The sequence below is a fragment of the Oxyura jamaicensis genome, chromosome 4 (genome assembly GCF_011077185.1).
Source record: "Oxyura jamaicensis isolate SHBP4307 breed ruddy duck chromosome 4, BPBGC_Ojam_1.0, whole genome shotgun sequence".
NCBI classification, from domain to species: Eukaryota; Metazoa; Chordata; class Aves; order Anseriformes; family Anatidae; genus Oxyura; species Oxyura jamaicensis.
In genome coordinates this window covers 31,710,542-31,730,154 of record NC_048896.1, presented here as the reverse complement: position 1 = coordinate 31,730,154, position 19,613 = coordinate 31,710,542, and the positions used below count along the sequence as shown (strand labels likewise).

General features: G+C 36.8%; 1 long non-coding RNA gene across 1 annotated transcript in view; it reads right to left on the bottom strand.

The window, feature by feature from the left end:
* LOC118166714 overlaps nt 1-19,101 on the bottom strand; it is an 84,878-nt gene extending 65,777 nt beyond the window's left edge. The window contains exon 1 of the long non-coding RNA XR_004750685.1: nt 19,047-19,101. This is a non-coding gene — a long non-coding RNA (uncharacterized LOC118166714). The remainder of the gene's footprint in view (nt 1-19,046) is intronic.
* Nucleotides 19,102-19,613: the final 512 nt, after the last annotated feature.

The window sequence follows — 19,613 nt, the reverse complement described above, 5'->3', positions numbered from 1 at the left end:
CTCCCAGCTTTGTGTTATCAGCGTACTTGGTGAGACACTATTCCCTCATCAAGGTCATCGATGATGTTGAACAAGACTGGACCCATCACCAACCCCTGGGGAACACCGCTAGTCACAGGCCTCCAGCCAGACTCTGCTCCACCTATCACCACCCTCTGAGCTCAGCCAGTCAGCCAGTTCTCAACCCACCTTACTGTCCACTCATCTATCCCACACTTTCTCAGCTTCGCTAGGAGGATGTCATGGGAGACAGTATTGAAAGCCTTGCTAAAGTCAAGGTAGATGACATCCACCGCTCTCCCCCCATCTACCCAGCTAACAAAGCCATCATAGAAGGCAACGAGGTTGGTCGAGCACGACTTCCCCTTGGTGAATCCATGCTGACTACTCCTCATAACATTCTTCTCTTCCAATTGCTTGGAGATGGCATCCAGAACAAGCTGCTCCAACACCTTTACAAGGACAGAGGTGAGACTGACTGGCCTGTAGTTTCCCAGATCCTCCTTTTTGTCCTTCTTGAACACCAGAGTGATATTGGCTATCCTCCAGTCTTCAGGCACCTCTCCATCTATTTCCATCTACAAGTAGCCATCTAAATGAAGCCACATAGTTTTGCCTGAAGGAAAGGATCCTTCTCTGCTTTTTCTAGACTACTGAAGTGTGCCTCTAGAAACGTAAACATTACGGACTGGAGTAGAAAATAGCTAGCGAGGGTATAATGATCACATAGCAATACAGAGGGGAAGATTTTTTCAAGTGCATACTTTCATAACTGCTTTATAAGCATTTATCTTGAAACAAAAGGCCATTGTTTATGAGCTTATATTCAACATGCAGACCTTTGATATGCTTCAGTATTCCATTAAGTTGTCACAAGATTCTCTTAGGCATGGAAAATGCATCTTCATGGTGTGTGTGTGGGGGGGTCCTACTGAAGGCTTTTATAATGGTTAAAACCACTATTCCTTTTCATTCTCATTCTCCAAGGCAAAGCAGCAGACTACAGTTATTTTTCGAATATATTTGTTTAAAGCTATTAGTATTCAAGTATGGACATGACTATCTGAATCTTCACTACATGCTCGTTGGATTTCATACCATTCCCTTGAGACACGTGAGGAATTATGAAGCATATTAGACCTTTATTATAAATTAAATATGATCAAACCCAGAAGTATAATATAAATATGTTACATGAACTTTTGTTTCAAAAGACAAAGTGAATTGGAGAACTATTTCAGGCAAACAGTCTATGTTGGCAAGTACATGGGATAAAGCGAAGGGAACTTGGGTATGGAGGCATGTTGAGATACATGTTCAATTAATTCTAAATAGTTATTTAGCAAAACAAAAATCATGATTTTGATTAAATTGTGCAAGCTTATACCCCTAAAGGAAAATAATGCCCTATTTTAGGTTACTATACATTTCCACCTGAATTGAAATTAGTAAGGAAGATAAATGAACACCTTCGAAAAAAAAGTCTGTATTTAATTCTCTGAGAAGACACACATCTCTAAAATCTGACCTCTCAATCCTGTCTTCAGTTTTATGATGAATAATTATTATGCATCTCATTATGACAATACCTTAGCATCTCAACTACTGTACTGAATTTCCTTCAAACACCTCATTTAAGTTTTAATTAGTCTATAAATTGTTCATTTCCTAGCACATACAATTAGATTAACTACACCCACAAAAAACACATTAATTTAGGATTTTTATTTGGGTCTCCAGCTCTTATCTTTTCAAAATTGTAAACTAACTCCCATCCTTCCATTTTTTTTTCTCTCATTTATAGTAGTGAGATAAGCCTACTTACTACCAACACTGGGTGGGCCATAAAGTGATGAGAATCTAAATGATTGCTTTTATAAAAGTACCCCAAGGAATATGTGAGTAACATCGAGCAAGATGTCCTCACTTGGAAGATGACTTACAGAACAAGCTCAGGAAAATCAAAAAAGCATCCTGTCAAAACCCACTCATTGGGTTGTCTACACAGATTAGAACAGAAATAAGTCAAGTGCACTGCAGTCCACAACTACAATTATATCTGAATAACTATAAAGTTGTTTTGATTTAGATAAAACATATCTTCTTAATTACCCCCAATAACAGTGGCAATTAATTGGTTGTGCGGGGGTATTACTTGCCGGATAAAAATAATGTTTTGAGAAATCTATAACATTATGTAAAAATCCAGCAGCACTTCCTCAGAGCTATTACAAAGGCGATTCCAATGGAAATCCAGAAATGGCACGCATTTTAGTGGCAGGCGGTATATCAAATGTCTAAAAGACAAACAAAAAACAACAGCTCATCTTACTGTGTTATTCCAGACCCTGTGGAAAATAATGTTTTATTGGATTTGATTATAAACAGATGTTTATTCAAATCACCTGCGTGTTTCTTTTCAAAGAAGATGCCTCCTAAAATAATTTACAAATAAGGTATTTTGAATCAATGGAACAACAGTCTCTAGTTCATTCTTACTTATGATGTTACTTACTTTTAAAGAGCCAAAGAAAGGACTGGAATTTATCATTGCTTTTTAACACAGCCCTTTGTAGGCTTAATTGGATGTCACCCTTTCTCAGCAAACACAAGTGAATTACAATAAAAGCCATATGATTAAAAAGCAACTGATTCTACAGACATTATTTACTGACTTCAATGAACTTCATAATCTGAAGCTGAAACAAAACTGTTAAGGACAACCCTTTAAAAGAGGAAAAAGATGAAAGAAACCATTTAAAATCAAGAACTGGAGAAAAAAATGGGAGTTGAAAAACATGATACTTTTAGTATTTTTAAAGCCATAATTCAGTGTTAACAAAACAAGAAAAAAAGTGGAAGCTATGTGGAATTATCTTATGCTGCTAAAGTATGCGCTAATTCATGCCTACCTGAAGCAGCAAAGTTTAACCCAGCCAACCATGAGGGAAGTAATTGGCTGATGTTTGGAAACCATCCTGAAAGCAAAGGAATGGTTGAAAAGTAGTTTAAAAAGTGCTCTACCATAATTATGTAATACAAAGAAGATGCAAATGCATATTCCCCTCCCCCCCCCAAAAAAATAAAGCTAATTTAATAATTAGAATATAACTTCAGAGCAATGGATAATGCAAAGTATTATTAATAAAGTATATCAGTTCTCAAAGTCTAACTGTAAGTGATAATGATTTGAAATTACTTTAAAAAAAAATCACTTCCATATCTGATGGTGCTTTTATTTAAAGCAAGCTTAAAACACATAGGAAGGATAATAATAGGCAGATGGAGAGGTCTGTCATGCTGTTAAAGAGTGAAGTCTCAGATTTTGCTGAAGTCTTAAAACTCTGAATCTCTCTCTAGAACAAAGCTATCAATTAAAAACAAATAGAAGTTATACCACAAAAAAAAAAAAAAAAGACTTGCAATTTAAAGCTGCACTAACTTCTTTGTAGATTAGTAGTGCAGTTGATTAAGATCCCCTCTCCAACTGTGTGCCCTGTAAAACCAGCAGTTCCTCAGAATTTGCTTTCATGCACATGAGCCATGTACTACTTCAGTTGTTCTCTCCTGAACCAAGGAGTCATTAATGCTTAGAGAAATATTTAGGGGACTGGACAGACTACTCTAGGTGTCCCTGCCTGTGGACACAGGTTGAACCAGGTGACCTCCAGACCCCTCTGCCAACTTCAACCTGCTCTGTGATTATTTAAAGATATAGTCACTGTTTCCTTTCACATTTACTTAATATTTCAGATTTAATCTGTAGTACATAGTATCTGTTATGTCTACAATAAACAAGAAAATGGCCACTCATCATCTGGCTACCTGAATTTCTGTAAAAAAAAAAAATCAATAGAAAAGCCCCTCCATACACACTCCAATGTTATCTTTTCTGTTGCTTTATAGAGTACAACAAACATGATAAATTTAGGCTTGCAATATTGCTGATCTGATCATTCAGAGAAGAAAGGGGAGACATCACAATTTGGTAAGATTCAACCCATTTTCCCTCTTCCTACATATTCCTTTAATGATTTGTTCTTCATACTCAGAGCAATACTAAACTTATTCACACTTCAAAATTAAAATAGAACATTAAATTAAAGGAAACAATTAAATGAAAGTACTGTAGTCTTAGAAAACGTGTTTTAGGAAGAAATCTTCATTGGTATTTGTCAGAGGTCACTTGCTATAATAAGCAACAAATTTGTTTTCTATACGTAATTATGTAAGAGATGTTCATTACAATAATCATGGTGATTTGTTATAAGTTCTACAAAGTAAAACCATTTTTAATTCACTTTTGAAGCTTTTTTTTTTTTTGGAAATTTAATAAGATACTTGATTTAGATAGCTCTGTATTAGGTATCATAAAATCATCTTAAAGATGTTCTTGTCAGGTTCCCAGCACATCACGTTTCATTCAGCTGGAAGAAAAAAAAAGCATGGCCTATGAAGGAATAGTTACCAGCAGGAGATGCATATTCAGAGATTATCCTGTACACTCTGCACTACAAAACAATAGTATATCACAGGCAGCTGGGATATGACGGGAGTGCATTGTAATTGTCTGTGGATGCATGAGTGGCAGCTGGCTGAATCAAGTGGAAAGATAGAAATAGTAATATTCTATTTGGGGGTAAAGGGAATACAATAAAAAGTAGAAGTGTAATTTTTTGCAGCTGCAAAGCCTTTTTTTGACAGCTATTCGCTTCCAATCACTTTCAAGTAATGCATGAATAGAATAGTCAATGTCATTAAAATAATTTACTAGTCATCAGAAATAATAACTGAATAGAATAATTTACTATTCACACACATCTATTGCTAATGTAGACACCTAAAACATGTGGTTAGAGACAGTACTCTGCATGCTAACTTGTCAGATGTGATACTGAAATCCACTCCTCAGACAAAAAGTACTACTGGAGAAGAGCAGTGACTGCAGCAACTTCAGTGATATTTATCAACCATCTGCCAATGCATTTCTTCAACACACTGCTCCCAAAATAAGTCTTTAGAATTACTGAAAGAAATAGTGTTAACCTGAGTTGTTCTAAGCATGACATGAAGAAACATAGGCGTTCTCACACAAATACAGTTTATCTACTGAGACTAAAGATTCCTGTAGAAACAGAAGTATTTAAATCTTGAAATTTTAATCCTTCCAAGAAGTGTAGAAAGAAAGCAAGTGGCTGTCTGAGAAGCAAATGCTGTGGGACAGTTGCATGGCTCTCCAAGGCTGCTCACAGACCCCCAGCCACCTGCCTGCCTCTGTGCTAGATATCAGCATAAGCTGCTACAGGCTGCTGAAATCCACTCCAGTGCTTTCCCCCTCTGCATTTAAAGCGTCATCTGACCAGATAACTGAAGCCACCATCAAGGGAACAGCTTGTCCATAATCCAATGAAGAAAGTAAAATTGCATAATGGTATCTGCATATCTTTAAAAATAAAAACTGGCCAAATGCAATCAGCTGTGTTACAAATGCTCTATATCCAGGGTAAAATGGGATTGGCCTTTGAGGCTGGTAAAGAATAGTGAACATGCATTGCTATGGACTTAAAACATTGAGGAGTACAAAGTCTACATTCGCACTTCACACAGACCATTGCAAAAGCCATTGAATTCAAAGGATGGCTAATTTAATAAAAGAAAATTCAGAAGTTTGCAGGGATCTCTGGATTTTACTCCAACTTTTGAAAAGCTTTTTTGTGTGTGTGCAAGAGGAAGAATTGATGGGCTGTGTCACTTTCTCAAATTATCTTCTCTTTAATCTTCAACTTTAAACAATTATCTTAAGTGACACCAAAATTTAAAAAAATACATAAGCAAAACCGAAGAATGACTAAAACGTTATGCCTACTTTTTGAAAATCTCTCTCAAATTTTAAATACATGCTTTGAGTATCTATTGATCTCCAATGGAACGTTGCCTATCTACACTCCGAAAGTAAAGTTGAGACTTGAACCCACATTTATCTTATTAAATGCACTGATTATTCTATGATTATACTGGCATCATGAAAATTTACCACAAGAGTCTTGCTCCCAGCGGTGGGAAAAAAATGTTTGTGCTGTTTTCATTTCATTAATTCATACCTATCCTGACTCTATATTTTAGCATAAACTGGGAAACCTACATTTAGAGAAAATATGTCTTCATGTCTAAAGAGTGCACTATTATTCCCCCTTATAGTACAGAAAAGCTTATGACCTGACAAAAAAAATTATTGGTGTATTTGAAGTGTAACAAATCTGAAAATTTACTGGTTTTCTTTTTGTATCTAGTATCTTCTGCAGATTGAGCAGTTAAGCGATGGCTAAGTTGAGTTTTGTGTTCAGTTCTGGGCTCCCCAGTACAAGAGAGACATAGAACTGCTGGAGCGAGTTCAGAGGAGGGCTACTAAGATGATTAAAGGACTGGAGCACCTGCTGTACAAGGACAGGTCAAAAGAGCTGGGCCTGTTTAGCCTGGAAAAGAGAAGACTGAGGGCAGACCTCATCAATATATATATAAATATCTGAGGGGAGAGTGTTGAGAGGATGGAGCTGGTCTCTCTTCAGTTGTGCCCACTGACAGGACTAGAGGCAATGGACACAAACTGAAGCACAGAAAGTTCCAGCTCAGTATGAGAGGGCTCTTTACTGTGATGATGACAGAGCACTGGGACAGGCTGCCCAGAGAGGCTGTGGAGTCTCCTTCCCTGGGGATACTCAGAACCCCCATGGATGCCATCCTGCACAGCGTGCTCTAGGTGATCCTGCTTGGCAGGGTGACTAGGTGACCTTCAGAGGTCCCTGCCAGCTTTGGCCATTCTGTGATTCAGTTTTGTACACCATTTGCAGTATGGTGTGTGTGTGTAAAAACTTCATTAAGATCCTTCCTAACACTTCAGAAAATCCTCTTTAAAATAGAGGCAAGAGAGAAACATTCTCAGTTATGAGCTCCAAGAGAATTGCATCTGTCTTAAGTTACTTCAACCCCCCTTTTCTCCAAAGCATGCTAAAAGCACAGTGATCCTACACCAGCTATGGGTGCATCTTCATGGCACCCATACATAAAGGTTCACTGCACTCATTTCAACAGAATATTAACTTCTCCTTTCTCCTCTGACTCCTGACAGCTGAGAAGGCCAAAAGTCTTCCTAAGGTGTACTAACATACACCTACCAGGAAACTAACGGAAAAAAAGGCAGTTTTGCTAGTGCCATCCTATTGCCCTCAAACACAACGAGAGTTTGGAGAACAGAAGTTTCTGATGGAGATTTAATATTCCTGCTTAAGTAGAAATATTTAAAAGATAATAAAAATAGCAATGTTAACCTACATTTAAACATTATGTACTACATTTCCTTTTAAAACTTCTGCAATACATTTTCATGATAATATTTTTAGTACTTGATTATTTTTTTTTTTTTTTAGCATTTTAGTTCCACATCTTTGTTACTTGTATTTCGATTTCTTTTAAACTTTAATTTTTGCTGAAACTAGGGAGGTGACACACAGCATTTGCTATTATAATACAAATCATTTTCAAATATTTTGAATACTAAATCAATGTTATTCAGCTACAAGTCGGTCTTAATATATCTTTCATAGGATTGGAGCATCTTCTGAAAATTTCTTTATTCTCTTGTGAAAACTCTGAGTTCCTTGTACGAAGTGCTAGTTAAATACACATATCAGAAGCAATGCATTTTCTTATTCAAATTAATGAAACACTATATTCAGCGAGTCTTATTTGTAATTACATGAACCTGTTCTTTCAACAGAAATTATCTAGTTATATACACAGTACTATGACAAAAAACTCTACAGCTCAGGGAATTTATAGTTTTTGGAAGCTGAAATAAATTTTATTTTTGCAAACCATCTAAAATGCTGATAACCTCACAAATACAGCTGCCAGCATCAGTCCATTATTTTTTCTGTAAGTAGTCCCAAGGAAATAATGATAATGCGACATTAAGAAATGCAGTCTAAAGAATTTCATCTAATGATGGTCTCTTCTCTTTTAGAAGCACAACACATCAGAAACAAAATCATATATATTACTAGCAAGTGACTGAAATGAAAAACAAGCTTTGCTAATCATTACAAGGGTTCTGTGTTTTATTAAAAATGTACTGTTCCTTTTGTGTAAATTGTGAAATACATTTTTAGAGATGCTAAGTCAGTTTGAAGGTTAACTAAGAATTTAGAGAATACTAGATTTTTAGTGATGGCTTAAGGCTTTGTTGGTTTTAATGCAAACCCCAAATCAGGTCTCTCTCAGCATACTTGATTCAAAGCCAATATCACAATGAAATTAGCTTTTGTCCTGTGTGTAAATTGAGTCACTCATTTTGAAAGCCTCATGCTGTACTGCCAATTGGAAATCTTCATTGTTTTTACTAACCATCACTTAATGGGATTATAAAAAGAATTAGAGAAAATAGAAATTCTACATTAAAAAAGAGAAGAATCAAAATAAATTAGCCTATGATTGGAAAGCTATGATTGTACCCAAATCCCAGACACAGACAGAAAACTACCAAGTAGAATATATGCTTAGTTTTTTATCTTGATAAATTCAGCTAGAATGCTTACTAGCATCTAATACCTAAATCAGACTTAAAATATCAATTGGCTTGGGGAAATAAAGAAGTATAGGGATTGGGACAGCTATTGCTATTATTAACAGTAGAGTTTTCTGTTAAGGAAAACTGTGACCCCAGACACAAGAAAAATGTAAAATTCAATATAAGGCTGATTTTTATCTGAAAATAATCAGACTCAGATTTTTGATAGCTCCTATCTTTATTTACCCATCAGTCTAGACAAAGGAAAGAGAAGTATATGTGTTTATCTTTCTCTATGCAGGAAGAGGATATGATTTAACGAATTTAAGCATTCCCATGAGCACAAAATATATGCTTTGCAGGACTGCCATGCTTTTAGATGCTTATTTGACATTACTTTAATGCAAGACCTGTAGTAAGAGAATTTTAAGAACTTTAGAAACGCTGCGATACACAACGCAAGATTCAGCAGCTTAACATTTTATTTCAAAGTGCTCTAAAGACCAAACACCTCAAGTTATTACTGTCAGGTGCTATCCTTCTATACTCCCTTTGCTAATATGTTTTGAGCAATCCAAAGACTAAGTGTACTAACAGGTTGCTATATAAATTAACTATTGCATTAGTTCTTTGATATACTGGGAATTACTCCAATAACTAATTGCATAAGACAGTTATTTAAAAATATTGCATATTCACTACTTCTGTTTCTGGCCTGTTTGGAAGCAACTCTTTGTATAGAGAACTTTTTTTTTTAATTTTTAAAACTCCCTGCAATAGCAAACTACCAAGTTTCACTACCAGATGGCAACTAGTGAGATCTTGCTCCTGACTCTTCCTTCTGTGCAACTTCTTCCTTCAGGTTTCAACAGAGCTTTTAAAAGCAAGCAGCACTTGAGACAATTCCTTAAAGATAACATTGCCTCACTGCTGTTATTCACTATTCACAATACATTAAGCATAAGAAAGATCTTGTGGTATGAATGTACTGTACCAGGCAGTTCAGTTAGGAGTGCCTCATTACATAGCAATGACTTCCAAAATGACCAAACCTTCTCCTTTCACTATTTTTTTTTTTTTTACAGTTACTTACCTTCTGCATGAGCCCTTACAACCTGGTTCTCACACACAATGCCAAGGCACCCACTCTGGAACATTTGGCAATCTACTAACCCAAAGAATGTGTGAGAACACAGGTTCCAGCCAAACCTGAAATGGCTTTCATGGGTTTTTATTTACAAAAGGAAAGCATTTTACCAGGATGGTGGACTTAGCAGCCTTCAAAAAGCACCATAGACAGAAATTGTTAATAAGAGAGCACATCGTCTGCACCAGATGGTAATCTCTATGTAAGGCAAAAAGAAGGTCAAAGAAGGAAGGAAACTAAGTCAAGACTAGGTCTCAGACCAGATCATTGGAGAGCTGCAAATGGAGGTAAATGGCCTGGTTTTACACACTGTAGGTCATGCCACTTCTAAGTCAACGAACAAATGAACCAAATTTAGTTGTTTCAGCATTTTGAATAATTAATTTAAAGAACTAGAACATAAAATCCATTTTCAGTAAGTAGAAGTGTCACATCAGCAGTGCCCAGCACTTCCCTCACACTTCGGTTACTGAAATATGCTTTGGCTTAAGACCCTGATATTCTCTCTCCATCAGACACAACCATCCAGCTTCAAATATACCTCTCTGATTTAAAACAATTAAATGTAAATGTTGTGCTATAAATGGATTGTTTTCTCAGATTTGCCACCTAAAACTTCCGATCTCATTATTTATCATGTACTACCTTTGAATCCGTCATAGTATGATTTGTTACTAAAATAAAAAAGACCATCATCTCTGTATCAATAAGTCCCCAAGAGTCATATTTTTTTCAGCACATAGGAGTGACAGGTTTATCAAACAATATTTTGCTCCCTAATACATACCCTTTATTCACTGCTTTTTCAAAATAAATATCCCAGGCACTCATAGTTCTTGCAAAGATTTATTAGTTTATCTTCCATAGGATGCTTCTAGTATGATTACTTTTCATATGGATGAGGATTAAATAGTGAACACATTTGTTCAAATATCTTTACAGAGCCAATCATCTCTCTCAAAGTACAGACAAGCTTACATTATTTATATGTTAATGGTCAGGGTCACACTGCCAAGTCATTCCTAAATTTCTGCTCTCTAAAAGAAAAGGGGGAAAAAAGAAAGAAAAAATAACCCTTAAATAATTCAGATATCATTGAAGAGAAATTGGATGACTTGTTGGGCAAACATCAAAGCAATCTAAAGCTGGTACGTGTAGATGACATACTGCACAATGACATGAGCAGAGTTATTATTTTGAGAACACTTCTACTTGCACTGCAAAGTTTAATAGACCACTGACTGTGTGAAACGTCTCCCATGTATGGTTTTATGATTTTCTTCCTTCTATTTCTATCTACAGTATTTGTAATTCTGAACTTTCACCTAATAAATAATGTTATAACCAATATTTATATAATATAACCTAACGTTTAGTGATTATTGCTTGACTTTAATGCCCTCCTCCCCTCCCACCCCCTGGCAATTTAACAAAATTAATACAAACTCAAATAGATACATGCATTCAATCCAAGTGCAAGAAACAAAATTTTGCAAGATTGAATTGTTCAAAAGTCACGTACTTAACAAGAAGTGCATGCTTAACTTGTAAGACACTATGGTATAGTCCAACACCCAGAATTTAGTCCTAAAAAAAGACTATCAGGGAGCATAGAAATACAGCAAGATGTGTTTAACGGCACCCCTGTTAGCTGTGAGTTTAAATTTGACACACTATCATGTGTCATTTAGTACTCTCCATGGCTTATCTTGTCTTCACTGCAACCTTAGTTGCAGTATCTTTGATTTACCTGATAAATAAAGTCACCATTCAGGACTTTCCACTTCACCATTTTACTTTCCCATTCAGTATCTTCAAGTTCTGCTCCCTGAATGATCCAGTTACCAGCTGCAAGATCAAAGGCACGTAGAGGCCAATATATTCATGGGCTCAGGCCAATAAGAGGTCTAACTTAATCTTCTGAAACTCAAGGAATAATGCAGAATCTAAGCAAAGAACACATTAAAAATGCATAGAAAGTTTTTAGCAATATGAGTACAAGTCACAAAAACAACATGAGTGGTTTCCTGCTTAAGCAACCATCAGCGGTGATGAGATTCATAGTCCTCAAAAGTAATAACAAAGAAAATGACTTACAGGATAATTCTTTCCTTTCCAGGCAGATCTCTTGGGATTCGTGCCCAGGAACTCTGCTCTGTGTGTACATCAAGTAAACACTGTTTCTCTAAAAAGTTTGAAGTACTGGGACATCTCCTATCCTATAATACTTTTATGCTGTACACCGATGTACATAGTTTTTCCATGAACTATGTAGGATACCAAGATTCAAACTCTTCCACTTTTCTATATTTAAACCAAGAATAATAGTTTCAGGAAATTGCTCTAAACCTTCAGTTAAAATGGAACCTGTCCTCACACATGTCAATTCAGTTGAGGGTTTGCCTATGCACCTAGCACCTGTTTTCACTGTAAGTATGCGACTCCTTCTGAGACAGCCTAGCTTTTTCTTGGATCTTGGCTGTAAGTCCATAGTTAACACAAAATGATCTTCAAAGTCTAAATGGAGATAGCCATCTCTCATAACTACTGAAAGTTTTTTCAAGAACGAAATAGAAAGGCCACTTGTCATCTTCAGTGCCACAAGCGCAGAGAACTGTGCACCTCAGGAAGTCTCTTCACTAAAGAGACTGTTTTCTCCAACTCTAGTGAATCATCCTAGAATAGAAGATGTTAGAGGGCCTGTTTCACCACTTCTATGGGAAAATTGCTTGGTTTGACAATTCCTAGCCTTCCAAAAGGGGAAGAAAAAAGCTTTGAAAACATTCCTCTCATGTTTTCCCTCCAGTAATAAACCAAACAACATGGAAAATTGTGGGCTTGTTCTCCAGAATCTTTTCAATCACAGCACTGACTAACACAAAAAGGTTTGAGTTAAGGAAATAATCCCCAGAACAAAGTGAGTCACATTTTAAAGCAAGGTAACCATGGTTAGAATTCCCTTTCTTAATTGTGCTGAAGCCTAGCTCACTATGGGGGACTAGAATAAGAATAGATACTTGCATCTTCTCTCAAGAAGCCTTAATAATTCCTTTGTTTGCAGCAGCTCTGTGAAAATTGTACAGCATAAAAGAGAATAATAATGAATCTTTGCTTTGAAATTGCACTTCTTACCAGCACAACTCAAAGCATTTTACAAAGAAACTAGTGTCAGTGTCATTCAGATAAGTAATTAACACAGAAAAAGAATTTCTTGCCCAAGGACGCGGGTCATAATCAATGCTATACTCAAAAAGCCACACTGTTCTGTAAAATTATTTCAGTTCTTGTCTTTGTCATGACATTATTTCAGTCATGACTGACAAGTTTTCAAGTTAATGTGCTCCTTCTCTAACATGCAGAAGTCACAGGAGTTTCAGGTGCATGTTAAAATAATAGCTGTGAATACAGGAGTCAAACTCAAATGGAGAAACAATGAATAGAAACGGGTGTTAGAACAGCAAAGGAGTGAAATGACAGTGAGACACTCATTTTCCCAGAAGAGTGTCAGCTCTGAGCTCAGTTCATCCTCTCAGCTGATCCCATATGATTGGAGTGAAAACTGTATCATGAAGGATTCATATGGTTATAGCACAGGTTAAGATGTATTGTACCTTTCACCTAATAAAAGAAACATACAAGGAGAGAGCTTTTCAGATTGGTCCTCTTCCATATTTATTTCTACCCTTGAGGAACAGAGGCGTGGTGCTGCATTTGGTTGGCAGCTAAGTTCATAAAGCCACGTTAATGCATGTTCTCATAGTGCTAAGAATATGACTCGGAGCTTCTCCACTGGACTTTTTTTTCTGAATAACCACCGATCTCCCCATCCATAGCTGCACACCAAGCTTTACATCAGATTTGTTATTTTGGCTTGGGGCTGTTTTTCCAGGTATGCAGGTCACAAAACTTGGAGCTACTGCAGAGAGAAGGAAAACCCATGTTTTGCCCTCAGAGTTATGACTTGTCTCTTAGCTACTGTCTTGTCTCTGTCTGCCCCCATCAACATGCACTTCAGGCTCTTCCAGATAGTATATTTAAACTGAAACTGACTCCCTGCAAAGGAACAGAATTCTAATCGTGTGAAAGTATTGATTCACGTAAGTGCCACCACGCATCTTACCAGCCACTCCCATCCTGTCTCACACTCCAGTAAAGAATATATATATTTAAAAAGTGTTTCTTCTGCTACAACCTTTTTTTTTCCTGTGAGGGAAGGGAAAGACTTCATATCTCTGAGGCTTTAATGTGTGAACACAGAAATTTACAAATAGACAAGATCTTATCAGTCAGTAGTGTCAGCTGGCACACTAACGAGAGAACTATACCAACTCCTTATCCTCTCTATTCCTAAACTGACTGACCATTTTCTCTACAAAAGCATTAAATGAAGAGATTTGCCCATACTTAGAGACTTTTGCTACCCCACGTTCAGCCTAGAGTTTAGTCCCAAATAAGCCCTGTACTACCATTAGGATTAGCAATAATTTGACTTGTCACTATTCACTTTATAAAGCCTCCACATAAAATGCAGGCTGCCTCCTGTATCCCTCCTAGTGTCTGCAGGAAGAGTAAAGCAACAGAGAGGAAGGAGGAAAGAAAAAAATTGCTCATATTCCAGATAGAGCGTGAATGCTGCACTATAATTGCTAATCAAACAATAAAAATATTTAAGGATTCTGGCTGAGAAGTGAACTGCCATTTTAAGGTATGCCTTGACAACAAACTTGAAAAACAAAACAGTCTGGACATCTTTCTCCTAAGAAGCAAAAAAACCACTAGCTATAAATACCCTTGGCTGGCAACTATTGCCTCTGTATAGGTCAGAAGAAAAGTCTTTTTTCAATCACGTCCCTTGTTTACTATGCATCAATGAATACAAAAGATCATTGAGTAGTGTTAGGAGTTGTAGATAACGTTAGAAAGCTCATGGACGTAACGTGTTTTTTACTCCCTTGATATTAATTGCCACAGCACATGACTCATGCAAAGTTGCCTAATCTCAGGCAGCAGCTTTACCCAAGCTCACACAGAAACATTTCCACTTCACATCCATGAACGCAACTAGTCTGTATGGTAAATTACACATTGATTGATCAGTGTACATGCCAAGAAGAGGCCATAAGAAGATATAAATTACCCTTTGCTCTAATTTGTAATCATGCTGTCGAACAGCACTTTGCTGTACTACATAGACCGTATTGGCTTTAACTCACTCATTCAGTTACCAACTCATTTAGCAGCATTAAGCACAATGCAGGAGGATTAATGCGTTAATATTTCATGAAAATATGTGGCTAATTAGTAATTTATTGCTCTTGGGGATTGTTTCACCTCTGTGCCAGGCAGAGAGCAATACTTTCTAGGAACCATGCAGAGTGATACAGGACTCTGTTATGGTTTCAATGTGTGCAAAGCCAGCAGACCAAGCTCTGAGGGAGATGTCCTTTAGTGACTTGGGGTAGTGTACACATATAGAAGTGGACTACAGATGTGTATAACATTTAAGCAGCATAAAGGTGATGAGCTACAAAAACTTGCACTCATTTTCTTATGTACGACTGGCTACATCATTATTCACTAAATCACGCCCTCATGCTTGCCTGTCATAGGATGAAACCAAAAAAGCCCCAGACTGCAGTTACAGAACCCACCTGTCACCCCAACTCTGGCAGAAATTACTGACAATGCATGTCAAGGATGCTGAGCAGAAATGACAACCCTTTCTGTTTGAACACAGCTCAGTCACTTCACTAAACAGTAACTGAGCATACCTGTATGGAGCAGCTTAGAGCTGCAAGCTAAACTCAAAAGCTAGGAGTACACAGGTTTACCAGGACTCTGTTTCTAAGTAACACAGTCCTCTACACAGACTGCTGAATTCACTTAAGTACGCGATGCTTCTCTGAAACAAACAGATGACTTAACAATCCTCTAGCCTGCTTTATAAGATGTTTTCACTTCCTTCTTCAGGCACTGTAAATCAGAGATCTCCATTAAAGTCATTACAAACACTTTCAGCCTGATCCCATTAACCAGTTCTGCATTCACATAAAGGATTGCTGAATGGTAGCATTCTATCAGGAAGAGCTTTACAAAAAAACACATTTCTGTGTTTGTATGCAACAGTAGTAGTAGTAGTAAATACTCTCAGGCGTTGAAATATGCATATCCAGTATGACTGAATTAATGTTAGAGGCTTTGTGTACATGCCAGAAATGATACAAGCAAGAAAGATGACTGGTAGGTAGTATTTGATTAGTATTGGCATAAAACATCACATTACCATTTGTTTCCTTTATGAAACTCAGGACTTAAATGGAAGCCTTCTAACTTAACATACGTATGCACAGAGAAAGTAAATATTCCATTTAGCACAAAAACAGAGTTATAATAAAAATAAGAAAATCACTGTTGCTTTGAAATGTAACTTGGAGTAAAAATACTGATGTAGAAAAGTATTCCATAAAAAGGAAAACATGCTGCCTGACGAAAAGCAGTTTTAATCTCATCTGTTTATGCAAGATGCTTTAAAAAGTTATACTCTGAAAAAATATACTGAAAATGTTACTCTATTCATGTCCTCACACACTATATTTACCATTATGACATTTGGATATATATTAGATGACTGTAGCAGCACTAATATTTCTTACTTTTTTTATTAAATTCAAGATAGAATATTAAGAACAATACAGAATAAACATTCAAAAATCAATCAAATGTTCCATTTTATTTATATTACAGACTTTGGTTTTTGCCTCATATTTGGGGCACAACATTTCTTTTCCTCCTTGTGCCATAAAGCATATATACTAGCATGCTCTGCAGTCCCTGAGGGAAAGAGAAAAACCTCAGAGGGAAATATGACCAAGTTTAACAACCCAAAGAAATACTTGCTCGAATGAGTTTATACCCTTTTTCCCCCCTTTCCTCCCTATTTTTCAGAAAGCTGTTGAGCAGACTTCAGAAGAAAGTTGGAGGAAAAGCCTTCTGAAAAGTGACCTCAAATAGCACATTAATATTCATAGCTATGACATTCAGTATTCAATAGTTTATATCTCTACTTCCTCTTCAAAAGCAAGACATAGGTCCTTGTTATCCTGTATAACACCTTGAAACCACGATAACCTGACCACTCATGTGTCAGCACTTCATGTGACAGCTGAAGTTTGTTTACTGACACATCTCTTCCATGCACTGGGCAGCCTGTCAACCTGAATGCTCACCTTTCCAAAGGCTGCAAAAACTCACTCGCCACATTAAGAAAAAGCTGGCATTTGGTACATTCACAGTTATTCAGATGAAAGAGAAATTCTTCCCCCGGCATGCTACTATACTCCCTCGATCTGTAGTCTGGAAATGCTCTGTGTCCTTACACGCTACTTTAAAGTGTTTCCTCGTTCCTGCCTTGAAGTAAATCAGTGTCTTGCATGAAGTATTTTTTTTCATGCAAGTTTGGCCGTATCAAGAGGGCTCAAGAAATACAGTGGAAAGTTCCCACAAGAAATTGTGGGATTTCAGCCACGTATTTTACATCTCTACATCACTGTTGATGAAAGTTATCATGGGGAGACAGGATTTTTTAACCAATTGGCATCTCACAGATAATGCTGTAGGAATTCAGTTTGCAGTCCTAAAGTATAGGAAAAAAAAAAAAAAAAAAAGTGCTTTTGACATCAGTGCCCCTGAAATAGGTCCCAAAGCAAAGTTAGTTTTTAAGTATTATCAAATCAGATGCTGATGCAGAACGCAGAGCATGCCAGACAAGGTATTTGTTATTTTAATCAAACTACTGGCCAGAGGGGAAAAAAAAAAAAAAAAAGCCTGGATAGTAAACTACCTTTATAGTTTATAAATTTAAATGAAAAATGAAATAATACTTCCAGCTCTCAATTCTTTTTAAACTCCTTTCACTTTTGCTCAATCATAACTTATATAGGATCCCGAATCAACAAATTCATTTTACAGGTTGGATAATTTGTTTTCTCTTTGCAAAACTGAGAATTACTGGGAACACTTGTAGCACTGACCCATATTACTCGTTTAAACAATGCACCCTAAAAATACGTGAAGTAATACAAAGGAAGCTTTTCTACATGGGATTATTCAAAAGCATTGCCTTCATAAGAATATGAGAACGGGGCAAGGAAGAACACCAAAATTTCAATGATTTCAAAGAATTAAAGAGTAATTAACTTGCAGGATGGCCAAAAAATATAAAAATAATTCAGGATAACAAAAGGTTTTGGCTTGGACTTTACCATTGAATCCATATCAATGTAAAGGAATGCTAACAGATGACTTCTACACATGACCACATATTCATTACTCACTAATGAAAAAGAAAAAAAAGTCATGCTGAACATGATAACTGCCCAATATCATTTTATAATATTAGTTACTCAGTATATTGGGCTTAGATACAAAGTGATATATATAGATAGATATACACATACCATATCTTAATGACAGTTTCACTTAATAGGATGAAAACCTAACTAGATTATTTTCCATGATGAGAAGCAGTATTTTCAGTAGGAATTTGCTGCTTTATGTTTTCTAACTACATAAGTGGTCTGATAAAGTTCCTTCAGATTAAATCCCAACTGCAGTCTAAGTTTTCTCATTGAACAGCGTTAAGTTAACCTGAGCAGTAACTTCTGTTTAACCCCTCGACGCTTTTCACTTTTCTGTACAAAGCAAAGCCAAAACAATATAAACATTTGCATATGCCATTAAAAGAGGTCTAAGGAACACCATCATAAAAGCCATCTGCCAGATCAGCTAATCAATTTTTGACCTTCTCAGGACATCCCTTTCCTTTTAGTTTTAATCAGTAAACTACTTTCACAGAATCACAGAACATTAGGGATTAGGAGAGACCTTGAAAGATCATCTAGTCCAATCCCCCTGCCGGAGCAGGAACACCTGAATCATGTCACACAGGAACACATCCAGGGGGAGTTTGAATGTCTTCAGAGAAGGTGACTCCACAAGCCCATGGGTAGCCCCCCTAGTGCTCTGTCACTCTCACCACAAAAAAGTTTCATCTCATATTTAAGCAAAACCTCCTATGTTCCAGCTTGCACCCATTGCCCCTTGTCCTATTATTAGATGTCACTGAGAAGAGCCTGGCTCTGTCTTCCTGACCATCACCTTTTACATATTTATAAACATTAATGAGGCCACCCCTCAGTCTCCTCTTCAAGCTAAAGAGACCCAGCTCCCTCAGCCTTTCCTCACAAGGGAGATGCTGGAAAACTATTCCTGCAAAACAGAAATCTTAAAAACTTTAAGCACCTATAACAAAAGCACTTGTATGCCACAATATCATACCTGAAAACATGATCCTTCCAGAGCTCTCACTTTGCTTTCTAACACACGGAAACAACTACAACCAACTCTTACTGCTAACCCTGTCTGGGGGAAATATATAACCTAGCTGCAGCACACGGTGTAGTCTTAAACTAGGAGTTAAGAGCATGTGTTCAGACTTAAATCCTTAATTAGAAGCCCAATCACTGTCAGGGAAGGGTGTTGGCTTCAGTGTGAATTACAAAATTAGTAAGGTCTGGAAACAAATGTTTTGCTAGCTTGTATGCTCAAGGCTTTTTTGATTTATTTATTTTTTTTAAGTACATGAAAGAGTGCACCGGATGAGGCAGTCAGTATTACAGCTCTGTATTTATAGCCATCTCAGTTTATTATGCTGTAAATAATACCACTGCAGAAATAGTCAATGATTTATTTGCATTGAGCTGCACTTCTCAGCGAGATAATACAACAGGAAAATATAATCCCTGCTTCATGCAGCTTGACTCTTACAGGAGAAGCCTTTCTCAGGGACAAGTCAGAAGTATTTCCTTAGTGGTGTATCCTCAAGATATAATCATGAGCCTTGGT